General features: G+C 39.7%; 2 protein-coding genes across 10 annotated transcripts in view; one reads left to right on the forward strand and one right to left on the reverse strand.

The window, feature by feature from the left end:
* Positions 1 to 15,722, forward strand: part of LOC105200139 (peroxisomal leader peptide-processing protease) — a 111,680-nt gene that overhangs the window by 29,499 nt on the left and 66,459 nt on the right. Inside the window, exon 1 of one of the 5 annotated variants that reach the window (XM_039448799.1) lies at positions 4,217 to 4,811. The exons of the other annotated variants lie outside the window; for them this stretch is intronic. The gene's annotated coding sequence lies outside the window, so the exon portion shown is untranslated. Of the gene's footprint in view, positions 1 to 4,216; positions 4,812 to 15,722 lie in introns of those variants that run through there. 5 annotated transcript variants of the gene reach the window in all.
* LOC105200138 (ion transport peptide-like) overlaps positions 1 to 15,722 on the reverse strand; it is a 73,896-nt gene that overhangs the window by 16,897 nt on the left and 41,277 nt on the right. The gene's annotated exons all lie outside the window — the stretch shown is intronic.

Here is a 15,722-nt window from a genome sequence, read left to right on the forward strand (position 1 = left end):
TACGGCCGGCGGAGAATCGTCCGAGAGCCGGGAGATAACCGTCGGAGATATCTCTCGAAAGGCCTGTCATTGAGATACGAAATTTACGCATCGAAAATCGAGTCGGGCCTTGGAAAGTTTATCGCGAAGATGCATTTTTTTCTTTGCGGCGTAATAATATGCGCTCCCTTTAATCGCGCTTGGAATCGTTTTGATGAAATAATGATGCACGCAGAGATGCCTCCCATACAGCACGGCATCGCAAGCAACGTTGCAAAATATTGCTGCAACGTTCCAGCAACGTTGCAAATGTATTGCTGCGATGTATCAGCAACGTTGCAGCAATGGTAAGAATGTCCGCTTCAAAAATATTAATGCGTAATGTTGCAGCAACGTTAATACAATATTAGTGTATGTTACTGCAATGTTGCTGAAACATTGCAGTGTTTCTGCAATGCTGTGTTGTATGGGCCGTGAGGTACATTACGCGTAGAATTACTGCGTTTTAAAGAAAATGCTGATTGATGTCTCTCTCTCTCTCTCTCTCTCTCTCTCTCTCTCGTGAGATCAAACTGCGAAGGATACGCTTATAATTCCGCAGTAATGGCTGCGTAATTATTTTGTAATTACCGCGGAAATTTAACGGCCGTGAGTGCAATAATCGTTCGTCGCGCAATAATCGTACGACTCGCGTTCGAACGCCTCGTGCTCTTTCCGCCGACTTGTCTCGCCTGGGAATCAACTATCGGCGTCGCGGAATAATTTTATCGAAATGTGCATGAGAACTTTCACAATTATCTAATATAACGGACTACGTCTTTCTACCCGCGAAGTGCGCGTGGAGATCGGCGAAGGAAAGCGCGCCGCCGCGCCGCGCTGCGCACACACGCGTGCCGCACGCGCGCACCGGAGCCTGTGGCCGGATTGTGGTTTTTACACGCGTATGTGAGCGCGGACGCGATGAGGGAGGACGAGAAGGGGAGCGAGAAAAACGAGACGGGGAGATCAAGATGTCGAGGGAGCCGAACGAGGAGAAGGCGAGAGGAGGGGCGGGCCCTCTAATTAGCCGGTTGGCCGCCGCCGCCGGTATACCATGTACCAAATAACATATGCCATGCGATACGTGTGCTACACACACGCTATATACCGTTCGGAAGGAGAAGAGAGAGAACGAAGAAGGGGGGAGGGGCGAAGGACAGAGACGAAAATACTAAGAGAGGGCGGCGGAACGAGGGGGCCCCCCAGGAAAGAAAGGAGGGAAAAAAAAGGACGAGGTGGACCGTAAATCAAGCGGCAACGAGGCACTCTCCTTCTCTCCGGGGCCCCGCCGATCTCTTTGACGTCCGCGGACCTACCTGTCTACCATCCCGCGTGCGTGCGGGTATGTACGTGTACGTGTGAGCGATAATGCGCGCGTGTATGCAAACGGGGCCCACCGCCGCCGCCGCCGCCGCCACCGCCATCGTCGTCGTCGTCGTCATGTTCCCTTCCAGCGTGATTCGGACTCTCGATACACACCCAGAGCGGCGTGTCGACGGTATCGCCGCGAAGGATTTTTCTCGGTGAAAAACGTGTTATTAGAGAGGAGCAGAATCTTTTGACCTCCCGCGCCTCCCTCTTCTCTTCTCTTCTTTGGCCGGGGGCGCCGCTATGTTTTCCTACGCAGGGTGATCCGAGAGTTCAGTCACGTTCGCTTTTCGTGGTATTTCCCCTTCCCCCTCTAGCATCTACGACGAAAGTGTCAATGACATTTACGAGACAAGGCGCAAGGGATTCGCCGGAAGGGATATCGCTCGTCCATACGTATTCGCTAAGGAGGGGGATGTACTTAAATCTGGACCACCCCGCGTAAGGATCATGGCGGCGATACATTACGTAACGACTGCTGTACGTAAGCGCCTATCGCTTGGGGATTTCTCCGAACGAAATGTCACGAAGGTATATCATTATCGACTACCGCGCGCGATTAACTCCACGAGCGTCGTAATGAAGCGAAAAATGCTCCGTAATTTACACATTTGCATGATTTCGCGCGACTGAAATTTTATGACAGCTATAGAAGAGTAGACTTTTTTCTTGAAATTTACCCTCAAAATTATAATGGCCACGGGATAACGTGGGCTTCAAAGAATTTTACTAAACTTTTGGTAAATGTCAGTAACATTTTAATATAAAATTGGATTCGGTTAAGTTTTATTAAAATTTTACTCGAATTTTACAAAAAGACGATTTTGGCCTCTAAAGTCTTACTGATTTGCAGTGCTATAGTTATAACTGTGATTATCAGTGATTATTCACTGTTTTTCAGTGATTCCGCATAAGAGGGGGTACTCTCACCGAAATCAGACTGTTCGCTGTCATTCAGTGAATAATACATTGACTTCGATTTAGAGAGTATAGTAAAATAAATAACACTCATTGTCAGAGATAATTTCTTTGAATAAAAAAAATGTTTGAATCAGAGAAATTAGTGCATTGCTACGGATAAAGAAAAGTTTCTTGAAGAATTTTTTTTTGGTTTTTTTTATGAGAATGAAAAAAATAGTTTGATTGTGCAACGCAAATTTTTATTTAAAAATGTTTTTAAAACCAGAACAACTGAATTATTTCAAATATTTCTGTTAGTACTTTTCTCTGAATTAAAAAATCGTTTATTTATTATTTAAAATTAAATAATTTGAACAAATAATTTATTTATTTTAAAAAAGGCTAATAATGTCACTTCTTGAAGTCAAATAAATTTTTATTTTTCTCGAAAGCATTTTCACTTCAACTTAAAAAATTAAGTTAAAGAAACATCGATTTAAACATAACTTTTCTCTAGTGAAATTAAGTGAAAATCGACCAATACATAAACATAAATTAATAGACATTTTATTTACAATAGTCAAAGTGGATCTTGGTGCTAAAAATATTTTTATGCGACTCCTACAACTTGTAACAGTAAAATATTACAATAGAATACAAAATATTCTAGGAAAAAACTTGAAAAACGTAATGAATAATGCTCTCAATTGTCAAAATTATAATAATTCCCATCGAAATGCCTTTGTAGATATTAATAATTTCTTTATCAAGCAAAACATAAACTACACTGACGGAAATGGAAATCCCGATATCAAGAAAAAGTTATGCTAGATGAATGAAAATTACACAGAATATTTATCTACATAAGTTTTTACATTGATATCAATTACAAGGTAGGTTATAATTACTTATGTAAACAAATATTCTATGTAATTTTTATTCGTCCAGCTAATAGACTCTCTTTTTTAGTGTTGGGATTTCCATTTCCGTCAGTGTATTAGAAATGAGAGCATTATTGTATTTTTTAAACAGGAAAACTTGCATTAATCGTAGAGTTTAAATAACAATTTATCGTATTGGATTGCTAATTGTATTTCCTCGTTAAATTGAAATTTTTTGAAGATCAGAATTATAAATTCCGCAGCTCGAGAATGACAAAAAATAATTTTGCCATTTTTATTTGACATTTCGAGGCTAAAATTGGCCCATTTTAACCATCGTCCTTTACTAAAGTTATTAAAAGTAAAATTTTTCGAAAATTGTCTCACAATCACCATAACTGTAATTAAATTCCAAGAGAAAAGTTTCTCCGTGTACTGCATAAGTTCCAATCATTATAATTTTATTTTTCACTTCCACGTGTAATAGCGCGCACGCGACATAATGGTGCAAAGTTCGCCGACAATTATTTCCTCCACGAATATAGTCATGGTTGAAATAACACTTCCTTTCTCTAAAAGCGTGTGGACTCGCTAATGATCTACCTATACTACATAGCCGTCGCCTAGCGCATACATCCGATCGTTAACGCGATTGTGAGTCATTAAGGCATTCGTCCCGGCATCCGATCGGGAGATCAGACACGCGCTGCGTAGAAAAGACGCCTCCGACGAGAAGACGAATGAGAGAATCCGGAGGGGGGCGAGGAGTCATCCCATCGAAGCCACCGCCAATTATTTTCGTGGAAACGGACCTCGGGACAGGAAAGGCGAAATCGCTTTGTTGTGCCCACCGGTCGCGCGCGAGAGAACTGGCGGCTGCTGCGGCGGCACCAGGCACCGTAGTGGTAGAATCGATGACGTCAATCCCGCTCGCGATAATTATATAAGGACGGTTCTATTGGCCTTTGCCGACCTTAGCGCGCGCGCGCGACGATTAAATGCTAAGCGATTCCGATCGGCGTGGCGCGGCGCGGTGCTCCGCGCTCCCATTAATCGGACCGCTGAAAATTTTTCACGGGGAGCAGCCTCCGTCGGGAGGGATCTCCGACGGAGAATCGATTTATCTTCGAACCGCCCCCGGCTCCTCCTCTTGCGCCGCCGTGTGCGTCTGTAATTAGCGACGATGATGTTACCTTCCGATACTGGGTCGCGGTTGTATCACCCTGCGGTCGGGACAGCGAGTTGCTCGGGTTTCGCCGAGAGGCGTAGATCTTTCACGAGTTAAGAGAATGTGTAGTGCAGGAAGAATGGCGTCGATATATTTTCATAAATTGATAATCGTGCCGGTCGGATCCCCTCTCTCGCGCGCGAATTAAAATGCTCGACTTCCGCTAATTAAAATTCACGCCGGCCGTCGCGAGGATCGCGACTAACGAAACAGGAGATTCACGTCGTCCCTGCATGACTTTATTGTTAAAAGTGATTCAAGGTTGGCAAGTAGAGACGCCACCGTTGCGCGCATTAAGGCCATTGCATAAATATTAGCATACGCACGTAGGTTTGATCCGCGTGCGGTCATTCGTTTGACGCGGGTGCACGAGAAACTTTGGACTGTCGGTTCCACATGGCGGTAATAAAACATAGGTATTTAATAGAATTTGAAAAGTATTATTTTTAAATGTTAAAAAAATTTATTATATTTACTTTTTCCAGCTTAATACTTTTCGAAACTATATGTACTAAGAATTTGTTTAATAATTTGTCTATTTGAAGAATATGTTTAATAATTTACCTATTTGAAAAATCTGTTCAACAATAAAATCTTTCCCCTATATTCTTATCAATATAGAAATATGTCCCGAACAACGCACAAGTCTTAAAAAAATATTTGAATTTTTTGCCTAAAAAGTATTTAAATAATCCTTAAAAATATTAAGTGTATTAAAAAAATTTTTTTCATAAGCCAACAGGAAAAATCTTTCTTGAGATTCACATTTTTGAAGGATTACGTTAAAAATTATTAAATTAAACAAATATTTTTATTACTAAAACAAATAAATTTTGCATAAAAATATTTTTTAAGACTTGCTTTCTTTACGAATTACATGTACAAATATTTTTTTAGATAAAATATCGTTAATCATATTTCTTTCGTACATATTCACAACAATTCCCGTTTCCCAACGCGCGTAATAAATAATAATGCAACATTCGAGCCCTTTCGATGTAAGGGACGATCATTATCCGCCTCCAAACGCCGTCGACTATTTTCTGTACGGTCGATCGTAACACACCGCTCGTTTAGCAGATAAGACCACCGAGATCGGTAGTCGATCGTAAAAGACTGGCCGTCGTATAAAGCTCGCGCCGTGAAAATACATTCACCCGCTTACGCACAAAGAGCGGCCGGTAAATGTCAATCACGTGTCAAGTCAATAGCCATATTTCTCTCGTTGGTGGGACATAACTGGTTCCCGTATAGTTGTCGTGTGCGACAACATTATCACTTCAAATGGACACTTCCATCTGCCGCCGATATCTCAATTAATTACTAACTGCACGGACCCCTCACGGCCGTAACTCATGTTCGAGGATTAAAGAGCGGCGATGATTTTTTTTTTCCCTCTCGATTAATGAATCAAGCAGCATTACATCTTCGCGACTCGCGTCGATTTCAAATCTATCGAAAGGATATTCAATAATTTACTCATTTAAAGAGTTCGTTTAATTATGTATCTGTTCGAAGTTTGTTTAATAATAAATAAAATAAGCGATAAAATCTTTCCTAGATTTTTAGTATTCAAAAAGAAAAAAAAACACGAATAACACGCAATTTATCGCAAGAAATACGAGGGACGCGGTTTAATGAAGAAATTTTTCTTTCCCTTTATCGCATAAATTTGTTCCAAGAAGAAACTATTCCTGATCTTCCTTTCCTCGAAGATACCATTGCATTCGTTACATCTCATCGTCTTTCGTGAGCAGAGACAAGAGAATAAATCTTCGCAGCCGTACGCTTATCAGCCGCTATCGATCTTTCGACTCCGTCTTTTTTTTTTCTTTTTTCTTTTTCGTGCGTAATCGACCTCGCGCTGCGCTCACCATCGGGCAACGTAATGGAATTAATGAGCGCACCTGTGGGCCGCGCGCGCGTACAACACGGGGCGACGTATGTGACGCACGTAGCCGCGCGCCCCGCGTCGGTGGGCTCACGCGCGTGCATTCCGTGAAGGAATGCTCAACAGGTGTGCCGCGCGGACCCTCTGCGCGCGCTCGCGCCCTTCCCCCCTCCCCCCGCTGATCGCCAGGCATGTGCGTACGCGCGCACGCACGTGTGCGTAATTCGCGCACCGTTGTACGTCCGCCGATCGCTGCGCTACGCCCGTCATCGCGCGCCGAACGGCCGCATTCGCATCCGCGTCCTCGCCCCTCGCTTTCCCTCGATCTTTCACGAAGAATGCGCGCAACACGAGAGGAGACTTGAGGACGTGTATGTCACATCTCGAAGGAGTTACCAAAAATATAGAAATGTCAGATTGTTCTATTAGTATGTTTGTAATATAAATTTGAGCACGTTTCTCTTACTGATTTAAAAGTTAACTATTTTTAATTCTTTGTTTGCTCTCAATTCTTTCATGTTAAATCGCGTTTTACACTGAGAGAAAAATTTGTTGAAGACAAAAGTTATTTAGTCCGATGCGATCAACCAAATATTAATTTATTTGCGAATTTGATGAGAGAGTAGCATTACGAATTGAATCGATTTTTTGTGCATATATATTGAAAGAATTTCATTACGGCATTTAAAAATTCAACTAGATATAAACCAGAAAATTACTTTACGTTGGATCCTGAAAATAATTATGTAAAACGCCCAAGACATGATCATATGTTGCAACAAACAATTTTGACAATTTAGCAACCAAGTTAAACATTCGATACAATTTTTTAAATGATTCAACATAGTTATTTTCAGATCTGTATTTCAGCAAAATTGTTCTTTCCGTGTATTAATAAAACTCTAATAAATATTCGTGCAAAAGTTTGTTTGGATCGAGGGGGAATTCACAACCCAAAATTTTGTACACCAATGCCGATTTTTGGCATTGCTGTAAAACACTGCCGACATTTTTGTACACTGCCGACAATGCTTATTGTTAGTCAATGCCTACAATGCCGTCAATCCTATATTAAAATTAATATATTGCATGGCAATGCCATGCAATTATGAACACTACCGCGTGCCCATTATCACACGCCAATGCCTGCACAAGAATTCTAAAGCTTTCCCGAAGTATTCAAAAATTTTTGTGCTCAACCCCATGATCGAAAAACCGACTCTGAAGTGAGCTCACCACTCCCCAACCACTGACGACAATGCCGTCAATATTATAGATCACTGCTTACTTTTTTCGGCAGTCCACTGCCGAAATTTTGTACACCAATGCCGGCTGTGAATTTCCCCTCGGTTTGGATCCACGTACTTTTCACTAATTGATGTAGATTAACATTAATCTCATTGTCAGTTTAACTCGCTCTTTATCTTTTTCCAGCTCTAGAAAGAATCGGAAAGAGATAAAGAACAAATTGAATCAAAATTAATCTTACATTGGTGAAAATGGACATTGCTCATTCAAAAGTTGTTTAAACTGCAGCAAATCATTTTACGCCGCATAAACTATTCTAAACCAATTACTCGTTGCTTTAGTCCTTGCAATTAGTTTCAGGATCAAAATTGGAATATTCGTTACTAAAATTTTTTACGTTCAAGTAAATATATTTAACACAATTTCCTTGATTTATAAAAAATTTTCCAAGTTTAAAAATAAATTATTTATACTAGCTAATAATAATTTAAACGATGTCAAAATATATTTATTTGAACATAAATTCTTCTTTAGTATAAAAAAAAAGAATAAACCTAAGAAGCGTGCTTTTTAACACTCAATAACTTTTTTTGGTATTATATAGTCAAGCATCCTTAATCGACATCTTTTTTGGAAACACCTACAATTTTTTTACGATCACTCTTTATACAGTTGTATCGATGTATCGATTTTCCATGACATAAAAAAAAAACGAGAATTTTATGTTAGTATCGTTTTTAGGGCATGACCGATTGATGTATTCGCGATGACGACGGAGAGGCTGGATTTCGCGAGTCGCGCGTACGTACACACACAAAACGGGCGCGTTGTCCCGCCGCGGCGCAGACTGTGCGTCTCTCGCGTCTCCGCGGCACGCGAACGGGTGCAACGAACCTCTCCGCCGCAGCCTTCGTCGTCGCGAGAGCAGCGAAACGGACGCCAGAATCGAAACGCCACACATTGTGGCGATCAGCCAGGTTGCGCATGCAGCGGTTCGCAATTAGAAAGATGCTCGAGAGACGAAGAGCGTCATCCGCGTCATCCCCTCGCGCGTACTCTCTGGTGATCTCCCCCTTGAGTGTGCACATATACGTACTTTTGTCAAGTGCAACGAACCTCGACTGCTCCGCCTTACTTCTCAGATTTATTCTATTTCGGATCGAGCGGGCTCGATAAATCCAAATGTAGTCCGAATGCAATCGCGGCGCGATACGGAAATTTATTGCAATTGACAAATCGTACTTAATAAAACGATACATTGAATAAAAACGATTGAGCAAATATAGCCTTCTAAACATAATGCAACTGCCCTTGCTCCCCCCCCTCGCTCCTTTATTCGCTACTATCAAGATTCTTGCGGATTACTCGTTTTGCGTTCGCTACCCCGTACTTGAGCAGGCTCTCCAAGGCGAGACTTTCTATACCGTCGAACTCCCGCGAGTTTTAGATCGAGCATGCACCGCGTTATATTCGCAGCACAGAGAGCCTTCTGTCTTTCCGCGCGTCGTGCACGCGGCAGCGAACGCCGCGTTGCGTCGCGTCGCGTCGGGCAGAGATGCACGCGAGCGACGGTGGTCGGAGGGGGCGAGGGAGGACCGAGGGATTCGCGCGATTTATTTACACGGTCCCCGGAGAGTGCCTAGGCGCTGCGCGCGTCAGCCTCTAGAGATGCGTTAACCCCGTTGCGCTGGAATTCGCCAAGCAGTCCCGCGCTCTTATCGGTTGCGTTATTCCGCGCACTACGTACCGTCCGTATTATCAAGAGCACGTCACGCGGCGGAGCGGCGTGAGAAAATGGCAATAAATTCACGCGATACGCCGCGTCATCCGACTTTTCCGAGATCGGCTGGCAATCTGGCAGAGAAGAACCGGAGATAATGAAATTGTCAAATGGATAATATGAATTTTGTACACGGAGAGAATTTTCTCTTGGAATTTATTTTCTCGAAATCGTGGTACGCTGAGAGAAAAAATTGTGATGGTGGCAACTACTGTGTGAGGGGGCAACCATCCAAATTTTGTTAATAAAATTATAATATATAGTTGAGCGAACTATATTATAATTATTGCATCTAAGTTAATAGTTGAGAGAACTAATAAAAAATGGTTGTAATGTACTATATAATACAGTAATTAATATAACAGTATAATGTAGTCGCCGTGGGCTTTGAAGAATTTTATTTTATAAAAACAATTAATATGCTCATTTATCTAAACAATAGAATCATAAAGAAGATTGATGGTCAAAGACGAACTGTTACAAGACTAAAAAAGTATACTTATGTTTAATTAGAAATATTTAAAATAATGTATATTATAGGAATGTTTCGATTTAACTTAGTCATTTTTAGCCTAATATGTTGATTATAATCGATATGAATAAAATGAATATAAATGGTAAAAAAACGAATTTTATTATAAATTATAATATTTGCAAAAGGCTAGTGAGAGTCAAGTGGAGTCAGAGCGGTTATTACACACGGTTACAATCCTTTTTAAATGTAAATTTTATTTAAAAATTCATGGACCGAGGATGAGTAAACGTTGACATGCATTTCGATAATATTGTTGCGCTGAGGATGACTCCAAGTGATCCGGAATATTCGTATTTTTAAATTTTATTGATTTTATGCACGATAAAATTTGCATTTAAAAAAAATTGTATTAATAACTACACTTGACTCTCATTATCCTTTTTCAAATATTATAATTTTTAATTTTCGAGTTTTTTTGCAATTTTATTGCTAACTTATAACTTTAATAAAATTTACTAAACGTACTCAAAAAAAACTGTTTTGCAAAAATATCTGAAAATTTAACTAGACACACATCTGAAAATAATTTTTTTTGTTTGATCATCGGAAACGATTATGTAGGACACCCAAGTTAATTGCTAGAATGTCAAAACTTTCTTACAGCATTGCTTATCATATTTGAACGTCCTACATAATTATTTTGACGGTCCAACAAAATTATTTTCAAATATATATGTAACTAAAATTTTTAGATATTGCAGCAAAACCATTTTTTTCCAATAAAATTTTTTGTACAATAAAATTCTTCGAAGTTCATATTGTCCCATGATTTTCAGGATAAATTTAAGAGAAAATTCTCTCCTTGTAAAGACGTTTATGTCAAAAATATTGAATAAGTAAACGTCAATATATGTCAATAATCTTTTCGCATAGGGAACTCCTCTCCCGATTTAGAAAAAAAAATACTGTCACATGAATTAAAACGTAGTTTGATTCAATTTAAACATCGAATCAATGGCTGTCACAAATATAAAGTAGTTGATTCATCTAAATTTTATTTATTCATTTATATTTATTATTAACATTATCGTCTTTAATCTTTTGTTTTATTAATACTGTTACCGAATTAGCAAGATATTTCTAATTAGATTGATTCAACAGCATTTTTTTTCTCAATATGCTAACATCTCTTTGCAAAATAGCCATTGCTCTCGATGGAGATTTCATTGCTGAATCGTCATCGGCGAAAGAATGCGCGTACTATCTCGCGTATATAGGGCAGAACTGGCTCTGCCGTATACCAACTCCTTCTCATTTCGCTCATACGCCGCGTACGCACACACGCTGATACGTTGCACTACCATCGCTAGTAGAGATCGTATCAAGAGGGATGGAGCGACATTCTCTAGAAACTTGGATCGCGCGAAAGGCCGCTTCCTACATGACGTTGCTCGTAATTTACCTCGAATAAGCCTCCTGTAACGGATGAGCGCGGGGAGATAATGTGACTCGAGAGGGAGATACATTAACATACTTTACGCGGTCATGTTAATGATATCTTCATTCGGCATTCAGAAAGTAAAAATATCAGAAACGCGAAAAAAATATTCTCCAGAAAATCAAGACTTTTCGAATGACATTCCATTGCAGTTTAGAACGAAACTAACCAAATTTTCACTGTGAGGGAAAAAATTAATATAAAAATATATAACAAAAATGTTTAAAAAAATATTGCAAATGTAATCGGGCACACAGTCCCTGCAAAGTAGATAAAGTTTCGAAATGTGTTTAATAACACTTGAAATAAACTGTACACGTATGAAAATTGTGTGAATAAGATTAGATTCTTATCTAATAACATATGTTTATAGTTTATTCGCTCTATTTGTTATTAAAAATTAAATTATTTTTACAACATTAAGAATTTCAATTTTTTGTACATGTACTTTAAGTCTTCAAGACGATTCATACAAAGTTTCATTGTGATTGCCTGTTCAGGTACTTTGTAAATAAATAAATAACTTTTGTTTATTTCAGAACTGACCTCTGCATCGCAATGAAATTTTACATAAATCATCTTGAACATTTAAAGTACTTAATAAAAAATTCAGTTTTCTTTTTCATGATTTCTTTTTTCGTTATTAATCGTTTTCATTAGAGCCACATGTCTACTTCTTATCGAAGTAAATTTTTTATCAAATTTGTTCTACTGCTTTTAAATACAATACAAAGCAATTTGTAATTTTTCCATAACTTTCTTAATCTTTTGAGAAATGTCCTGCACATCCTTCAAGATCGTTGAACTTTCTGAATTTCATCCTTTATCTCGCGGAGCGAGATTTATGTGACATCTCTACGTCACGAGTTTATTAAAATTCTCTCAAGATTTTTTAATCGAGAGATCACGATCTCTCTATAGAATTCTTAGTCCGCGAGGACAGTGTCTAGATGGCAGCAGATCGACGAGCCAACGAGTGAAACGCACGGGGGACACAGTCTCCTTCGCGCTGCGAGGGGACCGCGTCCGCACCGGCACCGTCACTACTACTACTCCGCGGCGGCGGCGGCGGCGACGACGACGACGACGGCCGCGGTCGAAGTAGTGGGGTATACCGGTGTCCCGGCAGACAGCTTGGCGTCCTACGGTTCGCATTACGAGAAACCGTGCCTTTCTCCGTCTTTCGCCTCCTCTCGCTTCGTACTCGCCTCGCTCCGCGCGCGGTACCGGATCTCTCGCGCATTCGCGTTCACGCTCAACTCGCTCCGCGGCTCTCGCGATGTCGTCGGCACGGTTTCTCCCCGAAGGGGAGTCCTTCCTCGCCTCTACCCCTCTCGCCCTCCGATGCATCGTGCGATTTAAATCGCGCCGTGTATTCGCGCCTAGCGGCGTGGTCTCTTTCGTATTCATTATTTTTATCATTTTGAAAAAGAAGAAATGTCGTGATATATACACGCTTTTGAATCGCGAAACATTTTTATTATTATTTTTTTTTATAACGAATACTTTTTAATAATTAAAACGTGTTAATGATAGCAGAAGAAAAAAATAAAAGCATTGAACTATTTAAATGAGATGCAAGCTATGCGGCAATTTTTTGCGGGATTGGCGTGCGAAAGACGCAGTTTTTTCACGATTTAATTATTTATACAGCGATGTGCAAGTTTGTGCTGAGATGCCGAGAATGCTAAAATGATCACGAGGGACTAGAAAGATGTCAAGTGGGCGCCATTCATCGGACATTTAGCATCACGTTTGACATGTTTTATAGGTAGATTTCTCTCTTTTTGCTCGCATCTTTTTGCGCATTTTGCCATCGTTTCGTTCGAAGGCCAGCTGGTCGAGGTCCTGGCTCAATTTCGAGGATCCACTAGCCATCGACACACGCGAATATCAGCCGATGTCTCCGAAAAAACATCGCGCATTAAGAAATACAATAAGGAAAACGACTCTTGACGACGAAAATAAAAAATTTATAAAAGAATAAAACGCAAAAATTAGTGTTTGTAAGAAGAAATCGAAATATTAGCAAGTAAATGTTACTTGCGTGACATTTTCTTCGATATTTATTTGTTATAAAAAAAATGTATTGCGATAACAAAACTAATCTCTGTAAAATATATCTGATTCTTCTTATCAATTAATTGGTTTTACTTGCCAGAAATAAAATTTTATTTCGCCGTTTTTTTTTCCTTTTTTTTTATCCCTTTGTGCCCTTCGTTATTTTGCTATTATAATTAGAAAATCATTGAAAGACTCTCGGTGCTCATCTCGTAGTTATTTGAAGAGCGAGACGCAAATCGTCGGGAGCTCGAGGCTAGATCCGCGCGCTGGTAATTCAAACGGCGGTAAAATCGATCCGAGCGATCGGGCTCGCTCGCGCGTAGAGGACGGACGGACGTGAGATCACGCGTGATCTCCTCTATACGTGTACCTTCCAATACGTGTAATTTACGCTCGATCGAATGGCGCGCGGCGCGATACCGAGACTCCCCGAGAAAGCTCGAAACGGATAAATCACTCCGCGAGAGATGAGATAAATAATTTATCGTAACGGAACGCGCGATATATATATATATATATATATATATATATATATATATATATTCAGCGAGCAAGGATACGGCAGTCGCCGTAATAGGTCTCGTTTCCTGTCTTCGAAATGTAGGTTCGAAGTGTAGGCGCTCTGATCGATGGCCATTGATGGCCGTAGTAGAATCTAAAAATAGCGACTAGTGTCGAGCGATTCTCTCTCTCTCTCTCTCTCTCTCTCTCTCTCTCTCTCTCTCTAATTCGAGACATTTAAACGGTGTAAAGTTTAACGACTTCAACGAGCTTGATCTCTCGTGAAGTGTGATCAATCGATTAATCATTTAGAAAAATTATTTCTTTGTATTTATCAATCTGTTAATTTATTGCATTAATCGATAGCCTTAATACAAGCAGTATGTTGTAAATTGTTATTTCGTATTAAATTAATTCATAAATTTAGATTCTATGATATATGGGATAAATTACTATTTTTCAGCAAAATTATTTTCGAGAGCAATTTCTTCCAATCGTCTTATCTTAGAAAATATTTAAAATATTCGAGAAAATATTATAATTCTTTTGCTACTTATGTCCTTGTGTGAATTATTTTTAGTATTGAAGTCCTGAAGTAAAGAAATACTTATACAGAAAAAAAATAGTATCAAATTAACAATTCATTGTTTCATATATAAGCTAGAATAAAAATTTTCCTGGTAGAATTTATAATCTTAAACAGACATAATTTGCTTACGCGAAGAAAAGAATTTTCTTTATGTAAGCAAAATTATGTCTGTTTAAAATTATAAATTCTTCCAAGAAGATTTTATATTCTTGCTTATATATGAAACAATGAATTGTTGATTTAATAATAGTTTTTTTCTGTGTACTCATTCATAATTCTTAGAGATTTAAGTAATTAGACTTAAATCGTTTTCTCGAAAGAAATACTTTGCTGCAAGAAGATATTCTTTTCTATGATAAAATTCACATATCGCTAACCAAATTATTTACTTCAAAAATAACACTTTATCGTTACTAAAACAATAATGTTATTGCAATTGTTTTTTTTTTTTTATTAAGAAATCACATTTCTAGAATAGACAATTATTTAAAATAAGTACATTTTTTCACGTAATTCCGATTACCAGTTACAATTACAATAATTTAGTTAGTTTCAATCCAACGGGAAAATGACGTACACATTTTGTGTATCAAAAAAAAAAAAACTTATACGCGATATGTATTTAATATTTAGTTTACACTTTATAAATAGAATATCTAATGTGCGTATCTGCTACGCATTCCACGCGATACATGACACCAATGATTACACTTCGCCTAATCTATCGCTAGCGATAACTCGCGACCCGCGCATCTCGATAATGTTTTCGCGGCGATTTTCACACGGGGGTCAATAACACCGAGAAGCGCGGCTCGCTCGCTCGCTCGATGCCTAAACATTTCGAGACGAGCGCTCTTTTACCGAGAATACCCGATTGAGTGGCGGAATCGCGCGGCATAATGCAATTTCCGCGCGCTCGCCGCGGCGAGCAACTCGTAAAGTAAACTGTAAAACGTCGCGCGCCGCGGTAAATGCATTCCCGTTCTCTTTAAATAGCAGGCGCGACGCCGATACGCGCTAAGTAAAGAACGCCGCGATATTTGCGGATCTCCCTGAAGAAATGTCAGCGTTCAGAAATGAAGCGGCAAGTGTGGCCTCCGGTGGAGGAAATTACGAAACCCCTCTCTTCTCCCCCTCCCTCTCGTGTTTCTCTTTCTCTCGTCTCTCCTCTATGACCGCGTTCGCCGTCCGCGGATTTAATCGATCATAAGCCTTTCCGTCGCGCTTCGCACACGCTCGCGGGTATTTACAGTATCGCCCATGGGCTCTCGTATCGCTCGA

Source organism: Solenopsis invicta, chromosome 4 (genome assembly GCF_016802725.1).
Source record: "Solenopsis invicta isolate M01_SB chromosome 4, UNIL_Sinv_3.0, whole genome shotgun sequence".
Taxonomy (NCBI): Eukaryota; Metazoa; Arthropoda; class Insecta; order Hymenoptera; family Formicidae; genus Solenopsis; species Solenopsis invicta.